Here is a 21261-nt window from a genome sequence, read left to right as displayed (position 1 = left end):
ATATATTAAGGACAGCAGCAGCTGTTGCTTGACAAGCCTAAGTCACAGTTCAGAGCTCATTAGAGCAGCAAAATTTCACTGTATCATTGTCTTTATTAAAATTTGAGAAAAAGATGGTTATTATTAAGAAGGAGGTATAACTGAGGTAAAAAGATACACTTGGGATAGAAGGACAATATGTTGAAGTCATTGCATAGGAAAACCCCAATGTCAGCAAGAACTGATGGTCTGAAGATCAATTTTTGATGTAGTGCTTTTGGTTCGGGGGGTAGTAGAATATTTGGCTGTATGAACAAAATATATTAATTTAACCAGTCATATTGAGAAATGTAATGTTGCTTTAAAGATAGATCTACTCTAGCAGATGATCAAGAAATATGGTAACACCAACATGGAGTCCTGGTACCAATACTCACATTTTGACTTTCCTAGAAGGCACGGTATTAAGGGCAGGAAGCTCTGAGTAAATTCCATAGTTTATGCTTGAAGTCTGATGAAATCCTTAACACTTTTTAGATTCATAAACTAACATTAGGGGTCTTTTTTTACCTTTTGATAAATATAATCAGTTTCAAATTCTGGATGATTTAGTAGCTTAAACCTTTTAAAAAGCTTTGCAATATGCGGGCATAAAGAAGATTGGAGTTTTTTAAACACTGAAGGACACATCAAATAAATGTTGAAGTAGGTCCTGCAATAGCTGAGATTATAAATGTTGTACTATCCAAGGGCAGGATTAAGAATCCAGATTCTTTCTATAGAGAATTAGAAGTTAAAAGGATGAAAACTTCTCCAGGTTAAGTAAAGAGACTTTAAGAGCTAGTGAGTAGGAAATCCTTTGTCTTGGAGACTGTATCACAGGTTCAAAGTTACTTTTGACATGAATGCATCCTAGGTTCATATTCCTCTCCTTCCCTTTGCCACTTTTTTGTTGTCCAGATAATGTTCGCAATCAACAGCTTGTAACAACTTGTTCATAATCAACACAGACTTGTAACTGTACATTCAAATAAGAGACAAAAATATTTCAGATTAAAATTTCTCCCTAACGAGATACACCACTGAGAATTAGGATGTATTAAGTTCTTTCTGGATCATATTAGGGTTTTTTCCACAATGGTGCCTTTAAAGTAACTTGATGTGAATAGCAGACTTATCTTTGTCTGAAAAACTTAGGTCAGTGCACCTGAAAGCACTTAAAAACTTTTCTTTGCCAAGATAGTGTTCAGAATCAAACTCCATTAAATATTTGCAAACAGGGTTTTAGATTACTTATATGGAGACAAAACTACATTGTGAAGCAAGATTTATAGTCTCCCTTTATTTTAGCAATACAGTTGGTTTGAACTACAGCAATTTGAATTCAAATGTTTTGAAATGAAATATAGCATTTCTTTCTGGTTGCAGAGATTCTGGTGGACCTGCTGTCGCAGGCACTTGCTACAAAATTATTGCAGGTGTATCATCACTGAACTTTGTACTATGAAACTTTGTTACTTTACTTCAAAATGAAGTTGCTGCGACTCATAAATACCTGCCAGTGTGGTAGTTTTTATCTCACTTGTTTTGTTGGTTTTTTTTTGTTGTTGTTGGGGGGGTGTTTGATTTGTTTTTGGTTTAGGGTGGTTTTTTGTTTGTTTTTTGGGGGTTTTTTTTGTGGTTGGTTGGTTTTTTGGGGTTTTTTTTGTGGGGGGCAGGGTTTGGTCTTTGGTTGTTTTTGGAGGGGGCAGCAATTTGCTTTTCTTCACTTTGCTTTTGGGTTTCTTTTGGCTGTTTTTTTAAAAAGCAAACCACTGAATGCAGCAGTAATTGTCATGTGATTTTATTCTAAATACTACCAGTAATAAGATTTTGAACTAATGATTTAGACCATTGAAAAGGAGAAAGGATTCTAAGGGAGCTCATCCTTAGCTGTGGTCCGTAATGCCAAGTCCTACTGTGTCTGGACTTGACCTCAATGCAGTACAGTAGTGTATGTGACATTACTGGAGTGGTGCACACAGATACACTATAGCCTATTAGCAAAATGAGAAATATAAACATTAGCAAAAGCAACTTTACACTGAACTTACTTTGACACGTCAAGCCAGTTTCAAGTGGTTTATAAAATGTTAGTGGATATTTCTGCTCTTTTCTTATGTGTTTAGTTTAAAAAAATCAAAATAAAGCCATAAAACTAAATAACTTCAGGCCTGTGACATATCTGCTAATATTTTACTATGTTTAGCTTTTTAAGTTTTGGTGGAAATTTGCTTTTAGACTTCCTGTTCAAAAAAACCTCCATGAAATAATCAACCAATTTTTTTTTGACAAGTTAGGTTTTCATCAGTGAATTTTTCTACCTTCAGCTTTAATGGGAACATTTGGCTCTTTTCCAATAATCAATATTATCTCTTGAGTTCAATTTCAAAAGTCAGCTGCAGAGAGCAACAATTAGAGGTTACTAGACTTGATAGATTTTATAAGAAGCAATTATGTCATTAACAAATTATCAAGTTATCAAGCTGTCTTATAGAGATAATACAGAAAAAAAGCTGAAAGCTGCTGATTGTACAGAAAAAGAGATGTGTCCATGATAGGAAGAACATGTTATTAATTAAAGTGAGCTATACAGACTTAACCTTTAGAGCTTTAGTGGTGCTGGGAGTCAAATACTTAATTTAATAATAAATTCTAAAAGTAAGAAAAAAAGGATCCTATTTTTTTACCTAAACAAGAGTTTAGGTAGACTACAGGAATCCAAGTCTAGCATGAATGTATTGTGAACCCCTGGATTGCTGTTGCCTGGACAATTACTCTTGTAGGAACTGATGCACAGGAAGTTCCATCTAAATGTGGAATTTCTTTAGTTGCCCAGAGGGGTTCACAGGAGACATTCAAGAGCTGTCTGAACACAATCCTGTGCCATGTGCATGACCCTGCTTGAACAGGAAGGTTGGGCCAGATGACTCACTGTGGTCCCTTCCAGCCCTACACATTCCATGATTCTGATATTATTTTTTGCAATCAGGCGCCTTCTGTGGAGTTAGAAATTCTGAGCTGTTGGCTACTTATCTCTCTCTTAAAATAGTGTTCAGACTCCATGCTGGGATTTTGTATGGCCACTGGATCATCAGATGGGGATTTTCATCTGTGCTGGTATAATGACTCTTGACTGCTGGTTGTCTTGGGGCAGGAGTGTCACCCAATGGCTCATTTTGGCTGAAATTTCAGTAGGTATTTTCATCTTGTTTCTCAATTATCCATAAATCAGTCCATAACCATCTGAAAACCTGGATTGGGTGCTCTCTGAGGAGATAGAACCTGGATTTAAGTCTTTGAGGTATAGCAAAGGTTTCCTCTTTGAGTAATGTTCCAGCTGCTCTTCTAAAGGTCAACTCCTCAACTGAAAGTACCCACATAGTAAATTAGGAAAATAAGGCCTGTTCAGCTGTATAAAAGAGGAGAGTACAGGAATGCTAACATTGGAGAGATTAGTTCCCAAGTGCTTAAATATGTCTCCCTAAATTCCTGAATAAGGCAGTTGAGTTTAAGGAGTCCCAGATGGTCTCTGTCCCTAAACCATGCTCTGGGCTGCCCTCGACAGCCCTTCAAGTAGTTTTTCCCTTCTTTGCTGTGCATGCTGTTCTCTTGTATTCTGTCCAAAACTGTTCCTCTTTCCTGCATGCAAGTGAACAGAAAAACCTTTCTAAATTTTGGATTACACCCCTAATTTTACTATTGGATCTGTTTCCCAATGTAGCTATTAAATGGTAGTAAGATTTTAAGGAGAGTGAAGAAAGGTAATCACCACTGTGTTTACTATGCTAGAAATAAGCCAGAAGAGCCAAGCTGACTTTATTTCATTCATTTTTGCCTTCTCTTCCATTTTTCTCCATTTTTTTAAAAGCGACCAACAAAACTTTCAGTCTCATTTTACACATGAGATGCTGTTGTGATGCTGATAACTATTTAGATGCAGGAGATTCTCCCTGCAAGAAGCAGGAAATTTTGATATTTGATTTTTCTAACTAGTTAGCTCGTTTTTTCAGAAATTTGTAAAGTCCTATTTTCTTTGGCCAGCAGACTGTTTGTGCTACTAATAAATTAGTAGAGAAAGCACTACTGGTTTGATCCAGACTGAAACAGGCTGCCTGTCTTTATATAAGAAAATGCACTTTTTCTTTACCTTCTAGGGTCTAAACTGCAAAGTCATGCAAAGTGGTCTAACAAGTTATGCAAAAAATTGGGGAAAAAAAGGTAAAAAATGAACCTATTCTTTGTACAATGTGAGAGATATGAAGCAACATCTGATGCTTGGAATTAATTTTTTAATATTTTCCTACTACTCTAAAATGTGTGTAGGACTAGTGTGGGTCCAAATAACCCTTGACATGGAAATCAAATTGGTCCAAAAATTAGAAATTGTTGCATTGTATATAGCAGAAGTCATAGGGGAACATAAAAATACACAAGTACAACATAAAGACAGTTTTAACTTGACTGTTCTAGAGCAAGATTTATTGGTTTGACAGCAGAATTGACTAAAGCTGTGTATTCACTCTACAAATTCATGCACTTTAATGAGCATGGTAGGTCTTTCAGTCTCTATCAACAGCAGAAATTAAATGGGTTTCCGATACAGTATGAAAAAATAAATAATGTATGTGTCATATTTCTTTACATCCCAGGATATGTATGTCATGCCATTAAAAAAATGCAGGCATCTGTAATCAAAGCTGTGTTAAGCTATGTAATAGAATTCATGTGTAGCTTTAAAGGTAGCAGGAGAAGGAAATGACACAGATATCATTTATACCATGGGAAATGCCAGTTTCTAGCACAGGACTGTACAGAAAGAAGGGGAAGGGAAAATAGGGAAATCCATTTTAGGTATAAAAGAAACAAGATGTTGAAAATATTTGGTCTAAAGGGCTAACATCACTTAATCAAGCAAAGCAGGAAATTTGCTTCTTTAAAAAATCTAGGCTATGTCAAAAGTTGGGTAAATTACAGGGGCAAGCTAAAGAATGGCTGAGCTGCTTCTTACAGCTAAGAAATGCATTTGCTCATTTTTGTACTTTTGAAATTTTATATTATCTAAGATTATGTAATCTGGGGATGTAACAGAAAAATTGATTATATAAGTGTTCCTATAGATTTAGCAATACTTGTAATTCAGGTTCTGAGTAGCTGAAGCAGATGGCTGAGCCTTGAAGGACTAAAGATATCCATGGTACAACTCAATGCTCTTCTATTGAACTTCATTCTAAAAGCTTGGCATGGCACTCACTGAAGGTAGGCGAGATGGACTAAATGAGATGATCACAGGATAATTTTTCAGTGTACTCAAGAACATTCTTTTCCAGAGCCCAGGTTCCATATAAGGAAACACTGATTTGCAGTTCATTTTTTTCTCTTTCTGATTTCTAATTCACTAAATTCCATAACACTACACACAAGATCTTACAGATGTTTTTACTTGTCACTGCATTTTTTTTATTTGTACTTAATTGGATTTTTTCCTTACTTTTCAAAATGTTATTCTTCTAATTTTAATGCATTAAAACTTCCAACATTTTCCATTTCCAGGGATACTTTTTGTGTGTTCTGTAGGTATTGTAAATGATTCATTCAAGGCAAATATATGTTACAGCTAATGTGCAGTAAAATTACAAGTATTTCTCTAACTTCAAAAAGTATTAGGGCTACTTAATCTTTGAGTGACATCAATATGGACCCAATTAGCACAGTTTTCAGCCACTTCATAATTCAAGAGAATGTGATCATTCAGCTGTAAGCATATTTGACAGAAACTCCATAGTCATGAAGGTAAAAGCTTGCAAGATCACCCAGTAGGATGGAGAAGCTGTCATTCTCTCATCAGTGCTGTTGAATACTAATGTCAAGGTCAGAAGAGTGTAATTTTAGGCTGCCAAAATATTGTTGAATTTGATCAGCTAGCAACGTTTAAAAAGAAAGTAACAACATAAAAATTTATATACAACTTTGATACGATAGCTGCAAAGTTTCAGGTGCGCCCCCACTGCAAATGTTCTCAGTTATTTACTGCTTTGATTGGCACCTTCATATGCGTTTTTCCTAATTGTAACATTTTCTTTAAATATTGTCTTCCTTGTCTAACATAAAAATTACAACTGATATATATTTTGCAAATTCTGCATGTAATTTTAAATGCTGATGTGGGAGACTTCGTGTTCAAAATACATCACAATTAGAGCAAAGATTTGGATGTAAAAATATCTGAGTGCTTATTTTATACAACAAATTGTCACATATAATAAAATGATAGATTTGCCTTGACTCACGGTTTTTATTTACATAGAATGATCATGCTATGTGGAGATTCATACTGCTGGCTCCATCTAATAAATGCATAGACTGGATGGACCCATGTAGTTCTCAAAGTATCTTCTGAATCATAAAAGGATGAGGGGCAATGAGTGAAGATTTCAAGAGGGCATATTTCTAGTAAAAATTAGGAGAAAACAGTTTCACAGTGAGGACGGCTTAAAATTGCAGTAGGCTGTTCAGAGGCGCTATTAAATTTTTATCTCTGATGATGCTCAGAATCCTGTTTGTTCACAAAATGTCCTAAGCTGTCTTTGCTCTGTGTAGGTTCAGCTTGATGGCCTCCAGACTTTGCTACTTCTTTACAACCTCCAGTATTTCATCACTCTGCCTTTTCCATTTTGATAAAACAGTTGTTTATGTAATTTATATAACATTTCTAAAGGTACGAAATAAGAGCATAATTTTGAAAATACTTGGAGGCCTCTGTAATCCTTAGGTTTTGAAAGAAATTTAGAGACTTGAAAGTCAACCCTTTTGTGAAACAGTAAATCTCTTCCATGTCGCACCTCAGGATCTGAGCTGGAACCCCCAGGATGGCCCTATATCCTTGCTCCTACCAACACCTTCTGGTTATTAATGGATTCACTTGCTCCTCTATCCACATAGAGGAGTCCCCAGATGAATGAGTTAAATCCATACGTTGATGCTGTAGTAGTAATCTTTTTTTTTTTTTTATGTAATTATTGCATACATTTGGTTGATGAACTTTCTTAATGGAGAAGATAAAGGAAAACAAAATTAAACAACCTTATATTTTCATATCAAGTAGGTAGACTTTTGGGATTTTTTTAAGTTCAGTTTTGGGTTTTTATTTAAGGGCTTTTTGGCTGTGATTGATTTTACATTACATGAATATGTCAATGAGCAGTGGCAAAAAAATGCCTCCGTAGGATTGCTTTTCAGATCCAGATACATCTTTGAAAGATGTCTAAAATGACATGTTTGCAGTAAAATATACATGGCCGGGTGAACTTTTCTGGTCTTATCTTGCGCCTCAGTAATTTTAAAACAGAAACCAAAGCCTTTGTTCTGATAAACTAGACATCTTTCTAAAATATATTTATTAAAATGAAATATTCAAAGAATCCAAAGAGCAAGTATACGTACAGTAAATGTGTTCTTTTTCTCCTGTGCATGGTTAACTTTCATTCATATTAATGGGGTTAGGAACATGCTTCAAGCAGAGAAGACTATAATTTTTAAAACCTGTCTACTGAATATTTGGTTTAGTTAAATTTATGTTGTCTTTTTACTGCAGGAGGGAAAATTATTTTTTGGAAGGTAATATTTCTTTTGAGTTGAACTCTTTTATAAAAATCCTTATCCCTGAATTCTCTTGTGATTATTTTGAGAAATACTTCAGAGCCTTGAGAAAGTTTGAGAAAAGATAACTATATAGCATTTTCATAATTTAAGCATTTTTTTAGTGGTATTCTGAATATTGGCTAGGAATCAAGGTAATTGTTGCTGACAATCACTCTATCAGAAAGACAAATTCTCACATGATTTGTGAAACAGTCTCAGAAGTATGTGTGTTTGTAACAGCCAATGCATATGTGATACTGCTCTCAAACACACTTAAATGTTTAGATGAGTTTAGGGATAAGAAAACTATGACTCAAAGGACCTTGTTTTGTTGAAACTGTAATAGAATTGCTGTATCTGCGTACTTTCAATTCACAGTGTCTTAATAGGATTCTATAATTACTCCAAATTCCTTATTTTCTGCAGTAAAGCTCTTTCGTACAAAGAAATGACATCATAAAAGCCTGGCACCATGCAGTGGTGTTTTTTTAAGTTCAAGAGTCCTAGCTGATCTCAGAAATGGTGATACTCCAGAGTAAGGAATTTATTATAATAGCTTAGAAGTGTACCTCATTTGTATGAATTCAATGTTTTCATTCTTAAAGTTTTTATTAATAAAATATTCTCTACTGAATTAAAAAAAAACCAAAATATATAGTATCACTGTAGTGTAAATTCTGAAATTTTTCCAGTTTTCATTCAGTTTTCACACTCTTCGAATTAAATACTTTGTTACAGAGTGCTTGATAGCAAAATGCTCATACATTTTAATGGTTAAAAACATGCCCTTGAACTCTATAGTGCATGTCTGAAATCTGTGGCATGCATGTATTTCCTTTATGAACCTAGTTAGGGCTGCACGTGTCTATCTTAAACATTTGTGTAAGTGCACATAGTTTTCACTGTTCAAATATGTTTTCATATATTTAGTTCACTTTTTCATTCCAGTGGAAAGAAGCATGATTTAAGTTTTTCTTCTGTTTCTGAAGGTTAACACGTATCAAAAAGATTTCATTGATTTCAGTTTGTTTTCAGTAATTTAAGTTTGCTGTTATCTTTCTGAAAAGCTGAGGTGGTTAAACATAAAGCATGGATGATGCATACCATGACCCTTTGGCACAGAACAACTGGTAGTGGCTGTTTATATGTGCAATAAAATCGTGATCAATCTCTGACACTTACTACAGACTTCCTGCTGCTTAGAAATGTGTACAGTAATAGCATTTGTATGTTTTCTGTTCCCTTAAGAGTTCAGTATGGGGCTTCACAGGAGCAAAGAAAATTAGAAATAACATCACCAACACTGTGATAGGAATAAATAAAATAGTAATTTGTAAACTCTTCCAGACAGATCTTTACAAATAAATGCAGGAGTCTCTGTGTATAGGTATAATGTAAATATAACTTCACTAGGGATTATGTTTATCTGTTGTATGTATAAACAGTTATTTAATTTTATGCATTACTGTTTAAATTGTAAGACCCTGTCCTTTTTCTTTCTTTCCAATAACTAGACCACAAGAGACACCACTTAGTATAGCAGATGAAGCTGAAATTAATATCTTTAAATTTTAGGAAGCTGGTTCAGGGTGAGGGGAGTTCCTATTTTAAGTATTTGAGTTGGAAGACTAAAATTCATAAATCACTTTGTGAAAGATAAGTTAATAAATTTTGATAGGACAATAATGGGTAAAACTGGCCAGGTTGTAATTGATTTTACCTTTTCACTTTGGCAGACAGTTAATAGTTTTCTGGGATAGGTGAATTAAAGAGAAAAAACACACACAAAAAACAAAGCACAGATGTAGGGACCATGCAACTGCTTTATCAGTTTAGAAGAACAGAGAAAAACCCAAACCACCATATTCTAGTATCAGTACAAATTAATCTAAAGGAACCATGTGTAAGGTTCCCATAATCCATCACCTACTTTTCCTGACATTTCACAGAGATACAAAGCTGATTATATGCACTGTAGAAAAGCATGTAATTCTTTACTTAAGTCTTTTAAATGGAATGATTAACTTCTGTCCTTACTCATAGGTTATATCTGAAATCTTGATAAAATTTGAATTACTGAAAGCTTCAATTTATTTTTAATGCATAGAGGATTTACTTACGTGAAATCAAACATGGGAGTCTGAGAAATATCTAATGATTATATCTATTTTCATATCCAGTCTGAAATCTGAGCATGTCTGTGGGGAAGAATTTTGTATGCACGATGCAGGTGAAGGGTCACTACAATGCTATACATACTATTTAATCTTACCTTTTGGTCCCATAATTGCCCTTTTTTTTTCTTTAGCTAACACAGTGTTTGAAATTTACATCTGTTTAAATCCGTAGAAAATTTAAAGTACGTGCACAAAATACCATTCCAAAGTATTATGCCAGTATTTTAGTTGTAAATAGGTCTTGCACAAAAATGTTAGCTGCTGTAATTAATGATGAATAGGCATACAATTTGAAACTGAATATGCTTTTTAAGTATAGACAATGTTCCTGTAGTAATTCCTTCATGCAATTTATTTTAGTCAGTATGCACTGTCTTCCAGTGTGGCACACAAAAGCCATTAAGGGAAAATATTTGGTACTTTCTCCATCCTAATAGTGTGATTTCCATGCAAGTGAAATGTAAGAAGGGGCTTAGTGTTGAGTCACATTGCTAAAAAGGGTAGTTTGTACAGGGGGTTTCCTCTTTGGTTTCTCCTTTATTTCTTCTCGCTTTGAATGCCATGCTTCATAAAACTGCATAACTATCATGTTCTTGAACCTAAAAATTCTAATCATAATAATAGGAAATATTAACTAACCTCTACTAACAAAATTTAACTGCATGAGTCCAGTGCACATAGAATCATGGAACAGAATCATTAAGGTTGAATAAGATCTCCAAGATCACCATGCCAACCAAACCACATCACAAAGTACTACATCCAGTCTTTTTTGATCACTTCCAGGCATGGTGACTTTACCACTTCCCTGGGGAGTTCATTCCAATGCGTGAACACTCTTTCAGTGGTGAATTTGATTCTTAGATCCAGCCTGAACCTTGCCTGGTACCACCAGAGGCCATTTCCCCTTGCCCTGTCACTGGTTGCCACTAGAAGAGGCTGATCCCCAACTCACTATAATCTTCTTTCAGGAGTTGCTAGAGACCAATAAGGACTCCCAAGAGCTGCCTTTTCTCCAGGCTAAATAACCACTGTTCCTTATGTTCCAGACCCTAATGCTTGCTTTACTGAAGGAAGCAAAGGTGTGCACCTTCCCTATTAGATGTATACAACCCATGGACACTCATTCAGTTACTCTTATGAAGGTCATATTTATTCCTTGTGTCTATACATTTAGAGTACTTCCTGATTCTTATTGTTTGCCATTCATGCTTTATGAGGAAGAGGAAGTTGTCTTTCTTTGATACAAGCCTAATTATTGTCATCCCTGATTGATCACGTCCTACTCTTACTAAAGTATCATGCATTCAGGAGAGGCTCCTACAGTGAAGCAGCCATATATTCCCATGTTGCCTTTGTTTTATTTATTAAATAACACTTTACAAAGTGCCTTCTACCACTGCACATTATCACTGGTTTCCAGGCTTTTAGGGAGTAAGATGTTGCTCATGGTAGCAAATATCTCTTGATTTAAGATTAATGTAAAGTGACTATGAGTGGAGGCAGAACTCGAAGTTTGAACTTGCTAATATACAGTCATCAAATTAAAATGTGGATGTTCCACAATAGCTCTTACCTACAATTGTTGTCAGAAACACAGTGAAATTCTTCCAAACTGTATTTTTTGCACTTGCAGCAAGTGTGTCTATTTGAATACATTAGCCATAAATAAGTGACTACAGTTAATTTAAAAGCAGCAAAATTAGATGAAAGTAACAAAATGGGTAAACCCAGAATTAAGTTATGAACTGAATTAAAGAAGCTAATTGGGCCCATTTCATTCAAGGAAAAAGCTTTTAAAAAAATATTCAGTTCACATGTTGAAGGGGAAGGCAAATCTCACTTGAAACTGCATCTTCTTTACTTTCCTGCAAGTACCTTAATTGTAACACCTTCAGACATTGCCTTTGTTGGTGTCTTTCCACTTCCTTTGCAATATATAAATATTCATTAGCATAGTAATTAGAAACTTGTATTTCCCATGTAAATTGGTTCAACAAACGGGGAATAGAATAATTTTTACTGTCTCTGTCTCATTGAGTATATGAATATTTATTGAAAGTAATAAGTTTCATCAGGAGAGACAGAAACACTTATCAACAAACTGCCTATAGTAATAAAGATAAAAGAGTTCCTGGAAAATAGGGGTTAAATAGCCTTCAGGTAAAGCTGAAATGCAAAAGTAAGATTTCCATATTATTGTTGATTGTTCAAAAAAAGTTATTAAGCAAAAATTGAGGAGCTGGCATCTTTTTTTCTCCCTATTTTCTGTGTTTATTATCAGTGTTAAAGTTTACAATGTCAACAAAAAAATTAGTTCATTTGATTTTCTTTCAGATGTCATTCACAGAATTAAAAAAATCATTTGCACAGTTCCCTAGTTTCATTTTTTTTTAATATATATTGACTTCCCCACTTCTTTGTAAGGAATATTCCTTTACTGAGTGAAAAACACAGCATCTATTAAGTTGGAAAATTTAAGGTAACAGGTAACAGAAGGCATCCTTAATACTGCAACAACATCAGAAATTAGTATCACAAGCTTTTAAACAAAATTGATCTTCACATTATGTATGGCTATCAAAAGTAGAGACTGTGTTCAGATCATTTTTGTGGTACAGTATTTTTATCCCATGTAATTTAACATAGTTTAGGCCAGTTGTATTGGCAGAAAACTGCATAGAGAAGTTTCTTTTTTTCTATAGCTTTTCAGACCAAGGTAAGATCAGGTGTATGGTAGTGGTTTACTTTATTCTGGACCCTTACAATCTTTGGGTTGAATTATAGGTGGAACTTGGTGTAGCCCTTTGAAGATATAAAAAAAAATCCACATGCTTATGTTCTTGGTCAGCAAGCAATAAATAGAGAAAACTCAAAGAATGAAAAAGACAAGAGGGTAAAGAGGATTTTGTATTTTTTAAGATATGTATTGTGCATTTTTTCTTTACACATATACAGCAATTGGAAAGGTGACTTTTGATAGCTCATGGGTCATATACCTGAAAGCAACGGTTGCAACTAAGTCAAAAATCTGGCAAGGTCTTTCCTTTGGCCAGAAGAGACATTTTTACCTAAAAAATAAAATAAAATTAAAAGTATGAGTACTTACAGAGGAACATTCAAAAACACTTTTAAAGTCCTAGGGGAGAAAAAGATCTGTAAAAATGATTAATGATTATCAGGCATAAAATAAGTGTTTTTAAGCTCTGTCAACTTTGCTTTTCTAATGAGGATTTAACTGCTCCCCAACTAAAGCCTTTATCCAAGCTGTGTTTGGTATTTCATTTAATCAATGCTTTGTATAGAGACAGTTACCATCATCATAACCTTTCAGTTCTTGTGTTTTGGCATCTCGCAGATTTCGTATGCAAGCTGGGGGCTCAAGGGAAGCACATTTAACTGAAATGTCCAAGTACAATTTAGTATGTGATGTAGGGTTATAGAACTCCTCTCAGACTTGCTTATTGTTGCAAAGAGAGCCTTTGTAATTACTGGGGGATTATGGCAGAATATGAAAGACCTTGAAAGCGGCTTTCGTGAAGATCAGGAATGTGTTCTGCACAACCTCTGAAACAATCAGCTAGAGTAGTGAAGCAGAAATATATTAAAATGTGAAGAGTTCACTGAAAAGGTCCTGATCAAAACACCCAATTAAAGAAATAAAGACTGATATTTCAGATTGTGAAAGATTCCCACTTTGGTAAGAAAAAAGAACCTTAGAAGAACCAGAAATGAGATGACAGTACAAATACAGTGGCTTTTTCCTCTTTTTTCTCAGCAGCAAAAGTAACAAAATTTGAGTTTAATGTTACATAATTAAGAAGAATGGAATTGATGTTAGTTGTACTAGTACACTCCTCAAATTATTGTGCGAGATTGAGAGCAATAATCAAGGAATAATCGGGTTTCTTTTTTTCATATGTATAAATGAGTGAAAAATTTTGGATAAGAGTATGGTGCAACACACCAACTGTCTTATTATGTTTCACTTCTTAATTTGGTTTCTTTACCTAATTATGTTTTTAGTCACAAAGCATTACTGTGTGGTTTTTGAACTGATTTCTCACCAAAAAAATTTGCTTTTTTTTATACCGAGCTGTATATTTTTACTTTGTCCTTCTCTATTTCAGAGTTAAAAAACAACAAAAGCAATACAATGCAAAAAATAGTCTGCCTGAGAGTTGTTGGTGAGATTTTTGTTGATGTATGGGGGTTTTATTTTAGATAAAATGTTGTGCCCAATCATGATTATGGAGGATTAAGCCATAAACCTTCTTTTCTGTGATGGAAGCTGCCTTGCCTGGCAGTGAGTTTTCCATTAATGCTTATTTTCTTCAGTGATGCTGGAGTTGAGGCAAGTTCAGGTGAAATATTTTTCAGTAATGAGCAGGTAGAAAAATCACACAGTGCTTTTGGAAAATTATATCTGTGAATTTAACAAATACACTTGTGAACTGAGTTTTTAAACAGAAGTGATTAGCAAAACCTTAATCCTTTCCAGTTTGCTTACATATTGAATGCATTATGATATTTTCACTGTATGAGTATTTCTGAATAACGTGATGAGAAACACTTTTTGTTATGATTTGTTTGATGGTTTTGCTGCAGTTTGATCCATAACATATTAAAAAATACTTGAAGCCTGTTTGGCAATATTTTTCTTCTGTAAAATACTTGTTATGTAGTTGAAGCAAAATTCTACAAGTGTGTCAGGTTATCCTTTATGTGAAAGTACCTTTAGATCACTGTATATTTATAAGCAGCTGGGTACAATAGCCAATAAAATCCAAACAACAATTCCCACTATTAGCAACATTGACACCTGCTCCAACTGTCAGTCATAAGAGGATGATCTTCTCCATAATACCCCCTGTTTACGTATCTGAGCTAAAACCAACATTAATGTTATTAGCACACAGCGCTTTTCAGTAATTCTTCATTTTACATTACATATCAAAAATACTCTCATAAAACAGATTTATATTAAGACTATTTTCTTTTTGAGTCAGTTGAAAATTAGGAATTTCCTGCACTAAAATTTTATTCCCCCTCCCTCAAGACATTTAACTAAAAAATGTATGAACTTCTTAACAGGAAAAGATGTTTCAGTTTTTTGGAAGTGCTGAGGGGAGAATCTAACATGGGAATCATAAAAAGTTAGACTTCCCACAAGAAACAAAATTTATGCAAATGAACATGTTCTTTTGCAAAAACTAGATTAAAAATATATATATAATTTACTCTTGTTGTTAGCTGGCAAATTTGAAAATATTTTATTATTTTTGCCTGCCCTCATATTGTGAAAAAAAAGTGCTATGTGAAAGCAGCAGCATATTCTTACATTCTCATTAAGATTTGAATAGTGACTGTGTGTACTTTTAAAGGCCAGCAGGCAATAATACTGTGTAGGAGTGGCCGAAGAATGAATATTTCTGAATACGTAACATATATATATTAGACAAATTAAATTATTAGAATGATTGTATTAAGCTATTTCAAATTTAATTTTTCAACTTCACCAACCTTTTCCTGTTGAAACCCACTTTGTGTTTGAAAGATTTACATCCAATTAACTTGTCATTGATATCCATGGAACTTCTGAATGCTGTCAGAAAAAAATATGAAGGTTTCAGAAGAGAAATATTGATAATGAAAGAAAAGTAAGATTTAAATAATGTTCAGGTAAGCAATGAGTCCTTAGATCAGTGTTGATGGCAAGTACTGAGGAATTCAGGTTTACTTTTCTGTTTTTCAATAAAATTATTAAGCTTCTCATAAAATAGACTCAAATGTGTGTTTGGAGACCCTATATAATAAATGAAATATAAAATACAGCATTTAAATAGGGAGTTGACAATAATGATATAAGAAATAGGAAAATACTAGTTCCAGATAAGCTATACTGAATTTTTTTGTGTCAAGATATGATGTCCAGAAAAAAAAAGAAAAGAGCATAATCATTGCTTTCTTATAAAAAGTATGATGAATATACTCTGAACAATTTGAAATGTTAAGTGAGCTCCTACTATAATATTTGTCTTATCCCATAGAATTTTAGAACGTAATTCATAGAATAGTCCTTAAATGTCAATTAATCTTAACTCCACAAGGATTACTTTGTATATGTACACTATTTGTACAGGGCAGCTTCATACATGCAAAAAAATTTAATTCAGTCTTTAATTGGGAGTCTAATCTGAGCCTGCAAGGAAGACAATATTTTCCATTAACTATCTGAATATATCTCTAGTGAATAAATTGATTGCTAGCAATTTAAAAAGCTGTCAAAATTCAGACTGAATTTGTGATGACTTTATTTTTTGGTTTTGGAACAGGAATAGATTCACAAAACTAGTGAAGAGATAACAACTGTTTCTCTTCATCTTCCCGTCTCCACCCACTCACCTCTACCCCCGCAAAGTTGAAGATCTCACCATATGTTTTTTAATGCAATAACTCCGATATGTAGGAGACCAGGTTTTAAGCCCTTCCCCCTGACTGAGATTTAAACCTTTATTTTCTGCCTTCCAAGGGAATCACCTAACCACTGGATATTCTGCAGGGGTATGCTCTCACCTGAACTATCTGAACTGCTACTTTGACTGAGCTGTGTGCCTCCCAGGTGAATTCTTTAACCACCAGACTAAAGAGTCATTCTTTCTCTTTGACTCAGTATTTAAATAATCCATGCAGAACAGCTTTTTCCATAGGGATCGAGAGAAGCCAATTATAGATTTCTCACTGGTTTAAGAACTCTTTTGGGAAAGTGAAAATGTGGGTTCAAGAATGTGCAGACAAGGTCATGAACCTGATTGTCCCACATTGTATATCAGATGAGGCCCTAACCGCAGAGCTATTGAATAAGTGAAGAGAGGGGGGATTCTCTTTACTTCCATGAATGATTTACAAAGAGCGTGTAAGCCTAATCTTTCATTTCCAGTTCTTTAGTTTTGTGTTTAAATAGCTTCTGAAGAGTTGCCTATGTCTTTGGCAAGTACACAAATTAATGACTGGAGAAAAATGCTACTTTTGGGAACGTAGATGGATAGTTCTTCCCCACATTTTTTTGTTTCTAAATATTTCATGACTATTACTGTCAGTTCCAAATGAAATCAAAATATGGGGTTTTTTTGTCCTAAAAGCATAATTTTAGTTGAAGTGTAGAGGCATTGTAGAGGAGGGGGAAGATGACTGGTTTTTTTTCAATACCCTTTTTGTAAAAAATCCTAACTGAAAACAATTTACATAATACTTAAAGCCCTCTCTTAGATACTTCCATGTGTCCTAACACTTCCCAATTCAAGAACCTGTACTGAGCTGAACTAGCATGCCTCTATTAAGAAGGAGTAGTAGAACTTGCTGGCCACAAGTACTTATTTCAATTCAGACACAAGGATCAATATGAAAGAAACATTGACCATTTATGAAATGAGTCATTTTTCTCTACCTCTTACAGTGCCAACGGATGTGAGGAAAAGCCACAACAAAGTATAGGGTTTTTTTTCTTTTTTTTTTTTTTACTGGGGAAAAATCAAGCTAGAAAAATCTTACCTGCAAAGGTCAGCTGTTGATCTCTTGCTGTCTGTATCTGTACACTACTACAAAATGTCTTTGTAGTAGTGTACAGATACAGAATAGGTTGTCAAATATTGCAAATCTTCACAGAGTCATACAGAAGGTTCTTTGGTACCAGTTGTGAGACCCAGAGTTCCCAAGTCTTAATTTAGTGAATGATTTTCCCTTCCTTTAGAACTGTAAGAAAGGACAAGAATGGTAACACGCAGTTCCTTACCTAGAAAGAGTGCTTGGTGTTAATCTTGATTTCCCAAGCTTTTAGTGGAGTAATGGTCAAGAGCACAGTGTCGTTCCTTTTCCTATAGATATACACTAGAATGATCAAGACAGAAGCTGAATAACCAAGTCTAGTTCCCTAAACCTTTGTGCCTAGTTTTCTTCAGCTCTCCCTTTCACAAGTTTACCCAGGAAAACAAAATCCATTCCTTTTTTGATTACACATATTCACAGAGATCCACCATGCATTTCATGGGGGAAGGGAATATTCTCTGTACATTAAGAAGGTGGTTATGCCACAGTAGGTGTTTAGGCAGCCCTGATGCCCTCACTTTAAATCAGGAGACAGTTTTGAAATATCTGATAGATTTGTGTTGCTTGTGCTTTTTTATTAAATGCTGATAGGAAAAGTGCTTGAACTCAGAGTTGTTCATATGTGTTGTTTCTCCCAAAATAATGCATATTTCTGGAAGACTTCTAACCAGAACGCCCAAAGATAGCAACATTGTTGCTGAAAGAATCAGGTGTATTTGCTAACTTTTACTTTGTTTCTTGCTGACCTTTTTGCAAAAAGATATAGTGCAATGTTCAAGCAAAAGCTATTGCTAATAGAACATTCTGAATTTTATTTTTAATTACTCATCTGTCTTTCTTGATAATGCTGGACCTTCTTAGTCCATAAAAGTAAATCTAGTTTCCATTATGGAGAAGTTGGGATATTTCAGCCAATGTTTTATTTTTAAGACTGAAAATTATTTCTGAACTACAGAGGTAAAAATAGTCATAAAATATAAACAGTCAGTCTTTATTTCTTTCCTCTGACCTGCACATTCTTAGATTTAAACTGTGTATTAAAAATGATAAGAATTTTGATAATAATTCTTCTATGTGTTCTGTTTTGTGTCTAAGAATCTTCTATTACTTTATGGATTTCACAGAATAAGAAAAAATGAATTTAGCAGTATTCAAAACTGGCATTCAAGATACAAATCTTTGAAGTGATTCTCCATTCATATAAAGCAGATGCAAGTATGAAGCTTTAATACAGGAACAACTTCTGCACTGCATGCAGGGTTTGATGAAACCTGTAACCTGACTGTGAGATCAGCAGGGCAGGCAGACCCCGGGTGTGTTTCTTCTGTCCTGCCCAGTCAGCACAGTAGGAGAGCTCACTGGCAGCTGCAAACAGATGCAAAGTTAACAGAAACAAAGGAGGAGAAGGTGCTGGAAAGATCATAAAGTGATTTTTTTTCTTTTTTTTTCTTTTTTTCACCCCCACAAAATTTCTTTCAGGGCATCCCTCAGCCTTAGCTTGTGTCTCTTAAGATTTCCTGCAGTTAACTCCCACCTGGTACACAGTTTGTATTCTGTATCAAATCTGTGTCTTCTAACATAAGTCATGCAGTGGCGTTGTTCAGATAAAATTTTCTTCAATAACAATTGCCACCTGAAATTGTTTTCTTACTTCATCTCATGTCAGAAAACCAAAATTGATACTCAGGAGCATTAGGGAAAGAAAAACAAAACAAAACAAAAAACCAAGAACAAAACAAACCCAATTCAAAACCCTAAACAAACTCCAAAGTGAAACTCATGGGAACATTCCCTGGCTTATTTTTCTCAATACCAAGGAAAATCTCTACAATGAAAAATGAAAATATGAAATAATAAAATAGCTTAATTATGCATGTTTCACAAAAAATGTGAAGCACATATGAAATTATAATTATTTGTTCTTTATAAGTAAGAAATTTTAAAAAATGTGTTACTGGTCTTAGCATTAGTTGATCAGGTGCCTTTACTTTTTTGCTTCAGAGCCCATAATTTGGATGTGATGGAACCTTGTGTATTTTTCTGGTTTTGTGGTGTTTAATAGATGAAGTTATTCTCCAATTAAATGAATATTTTCCAAAATGAGTTTCCAATCCCATAAATATGAAACAGTTGGAATAATAACACTCAGTGCTTGAGTTAGCTTTTCATTTATGGACTACTGAAGTATGTTGAAGTACACAGATCTTTATTTTTTGTGGAATTATGCTTAGATTCAAAAGGAAGTGCATGTTCACTTAAAAAAGTCTTGCTCAAGCAGTAAATTATTTTGGTCTCAGACAAGAAAGTGGGAATAGATGAAAAATGCAACTTTAATAAAATATTTCTAACAAGGCCTTTTAAAGTCGTTTATATAAAGCAGACAAATATTCACCCTTTCTAGAACTGATCTACTGCTGTTAAAATCATGAATATTTTTCTTTTGTATTTGCACTTTTTTTCTTTTTCCTATAAAAGTGGTGCAGAATCCACATTCACCTTGAGTGTAGAACTGAGACTTTCTATTACATATTCCCTGCCTGGATGTCACACAAGGGCCACTTAAGTCACTTCAGCACCAGTCAGAGATGTTCAGAAACACTTCTGAGTGCTTTAATTGTTCATCAAGACCTAACCCTTTGAACATTGCTTTAAGGCATATTGGCTCTGCTCTTGAGTCACTGAAGCAAAATTGGAGCATCTGGATGCAGTGTCAAAATAGCCCAGGGAGCTCCAGTGCAGCACCCAAGTGGATAATCGCAACACAGAAGACAAACACTGCATTAGCAATTGCCGGGAGGCTACAGTTCATCTTCTTCTGAAATACAATACAAGAAAAGTTAAAGGATGATACTTTTTTCTTTGTATCTTCTGTTGTGTGAACAAAGAATCAAGCTGTGTTTTGATGTTTTGTCAAGTGTTTGGCAGCAGTTTCAATTCTTGTTTGCCCTACTAATTCACTGATTTTTTTTTTTCCTTTGGACAAAGCAATGAATTTTTTTTACAGTTTATGCTGTGTTGGATATGTTAGTGCAAAAGAATGAATCCAGTCAATGATGTTGCCTTTGAATCAAAGTATTGAATCAAAGTAGAGGAAGAATAAGTATGATAATATTTTAGTTGCCTATTAGTACTATAACATCTAATTATGCTCTCTTTACTCATACTTAAAATTTTTATAATTCTGTGACCTATGTGAAATAATATTTTTTTGCTCTGTTTGCTTTCACAGATGGCAGCAAAACTGCATTCCATTGATTGAAAAGAGCATTGTAAGTAACTCTGTTTGTTTCCCCTATTGAATTAGGCATCGCATTTTATTTTTCTAAATCTACTAAATTTTTGTCTTGTGGATAAAACTGACTTCTTCCTTGAAAACTGGTGAACAATTAATACTCTGTGAGAGCCTGTGAGACATCTGGCATGTGGCTACAGATACAATTCCCAAGCCAGATTTCTTTTGCCATCGGCAAGAATAGTTTATGTAAGGCTTAGGCCAATGGGTCAGGAAATATAAATGCAGAAGCATGCTAAACACACCACCTGACATCAGGCTTTTCCTGGAACATGGTTAATCTGTAGTGCAGACCAGAATGAATACTGGAGTGCAAAACTGGGGCACAGCAGCATATATAGTCTGTTTCCTGACTTTTTGACTTTCTGACCATGCATCTAGGATTTTATTCATGTATGAGTAGAAGTGAAACTAAATACAATCAGAAGCATAAGACTGATTTGATGATCTACTATTTTTATTTGATTCAGATAATGCGTTCAGATTGTATTATATATATATATGCACATAGAACCTGAACATGCAGTA

At 34.4% G+C, this 21261-nt stretch overlaps 1 protein-coding gene across 17 annotated transcripts in view; it reads left to right on the top strand.

Moving 5' to 3' along the window:
• Positions 1–21261, top strand: part of TENM3 (teneurin transmembrane protein 3) — a 1284378-nt gene that overhangs the window by 407689 nt on the left and 855428 nt on the right. For all 17 annotated transcript variants that reach the window (XM_030947662.1, XM_030947654.1, XM_030947660.1 and 14 more), the window contains one exon: positions 20671–20710. The gene's annotated coding sequence lies outside the window, so the exon portion shown is untranslated. The remainder of the gene's footprint in view (positions 1–20670; positions 20711–21261) is intronic.

The sequence above is a fragment of the Camarhynchus parvulus genome, chromosome 4 (assembly GCF_901933205.1).
Source record: "Camarhynchus parvulus chromosome 4, STF_HiC, whole genome shotgun sequence".
NCBI classification, from domain to species: domain Eukaryota; kingdom Metazoa; phylum Chordata; class Aves; order Passeriformes; family Thraupidae; genus Camarhynchus; species Camarhynchus parvulus.
Note: the sequence above shows the minus strand (reverse complement) of the source record. Positions and strands in the feature narration are given on the sequence as shown.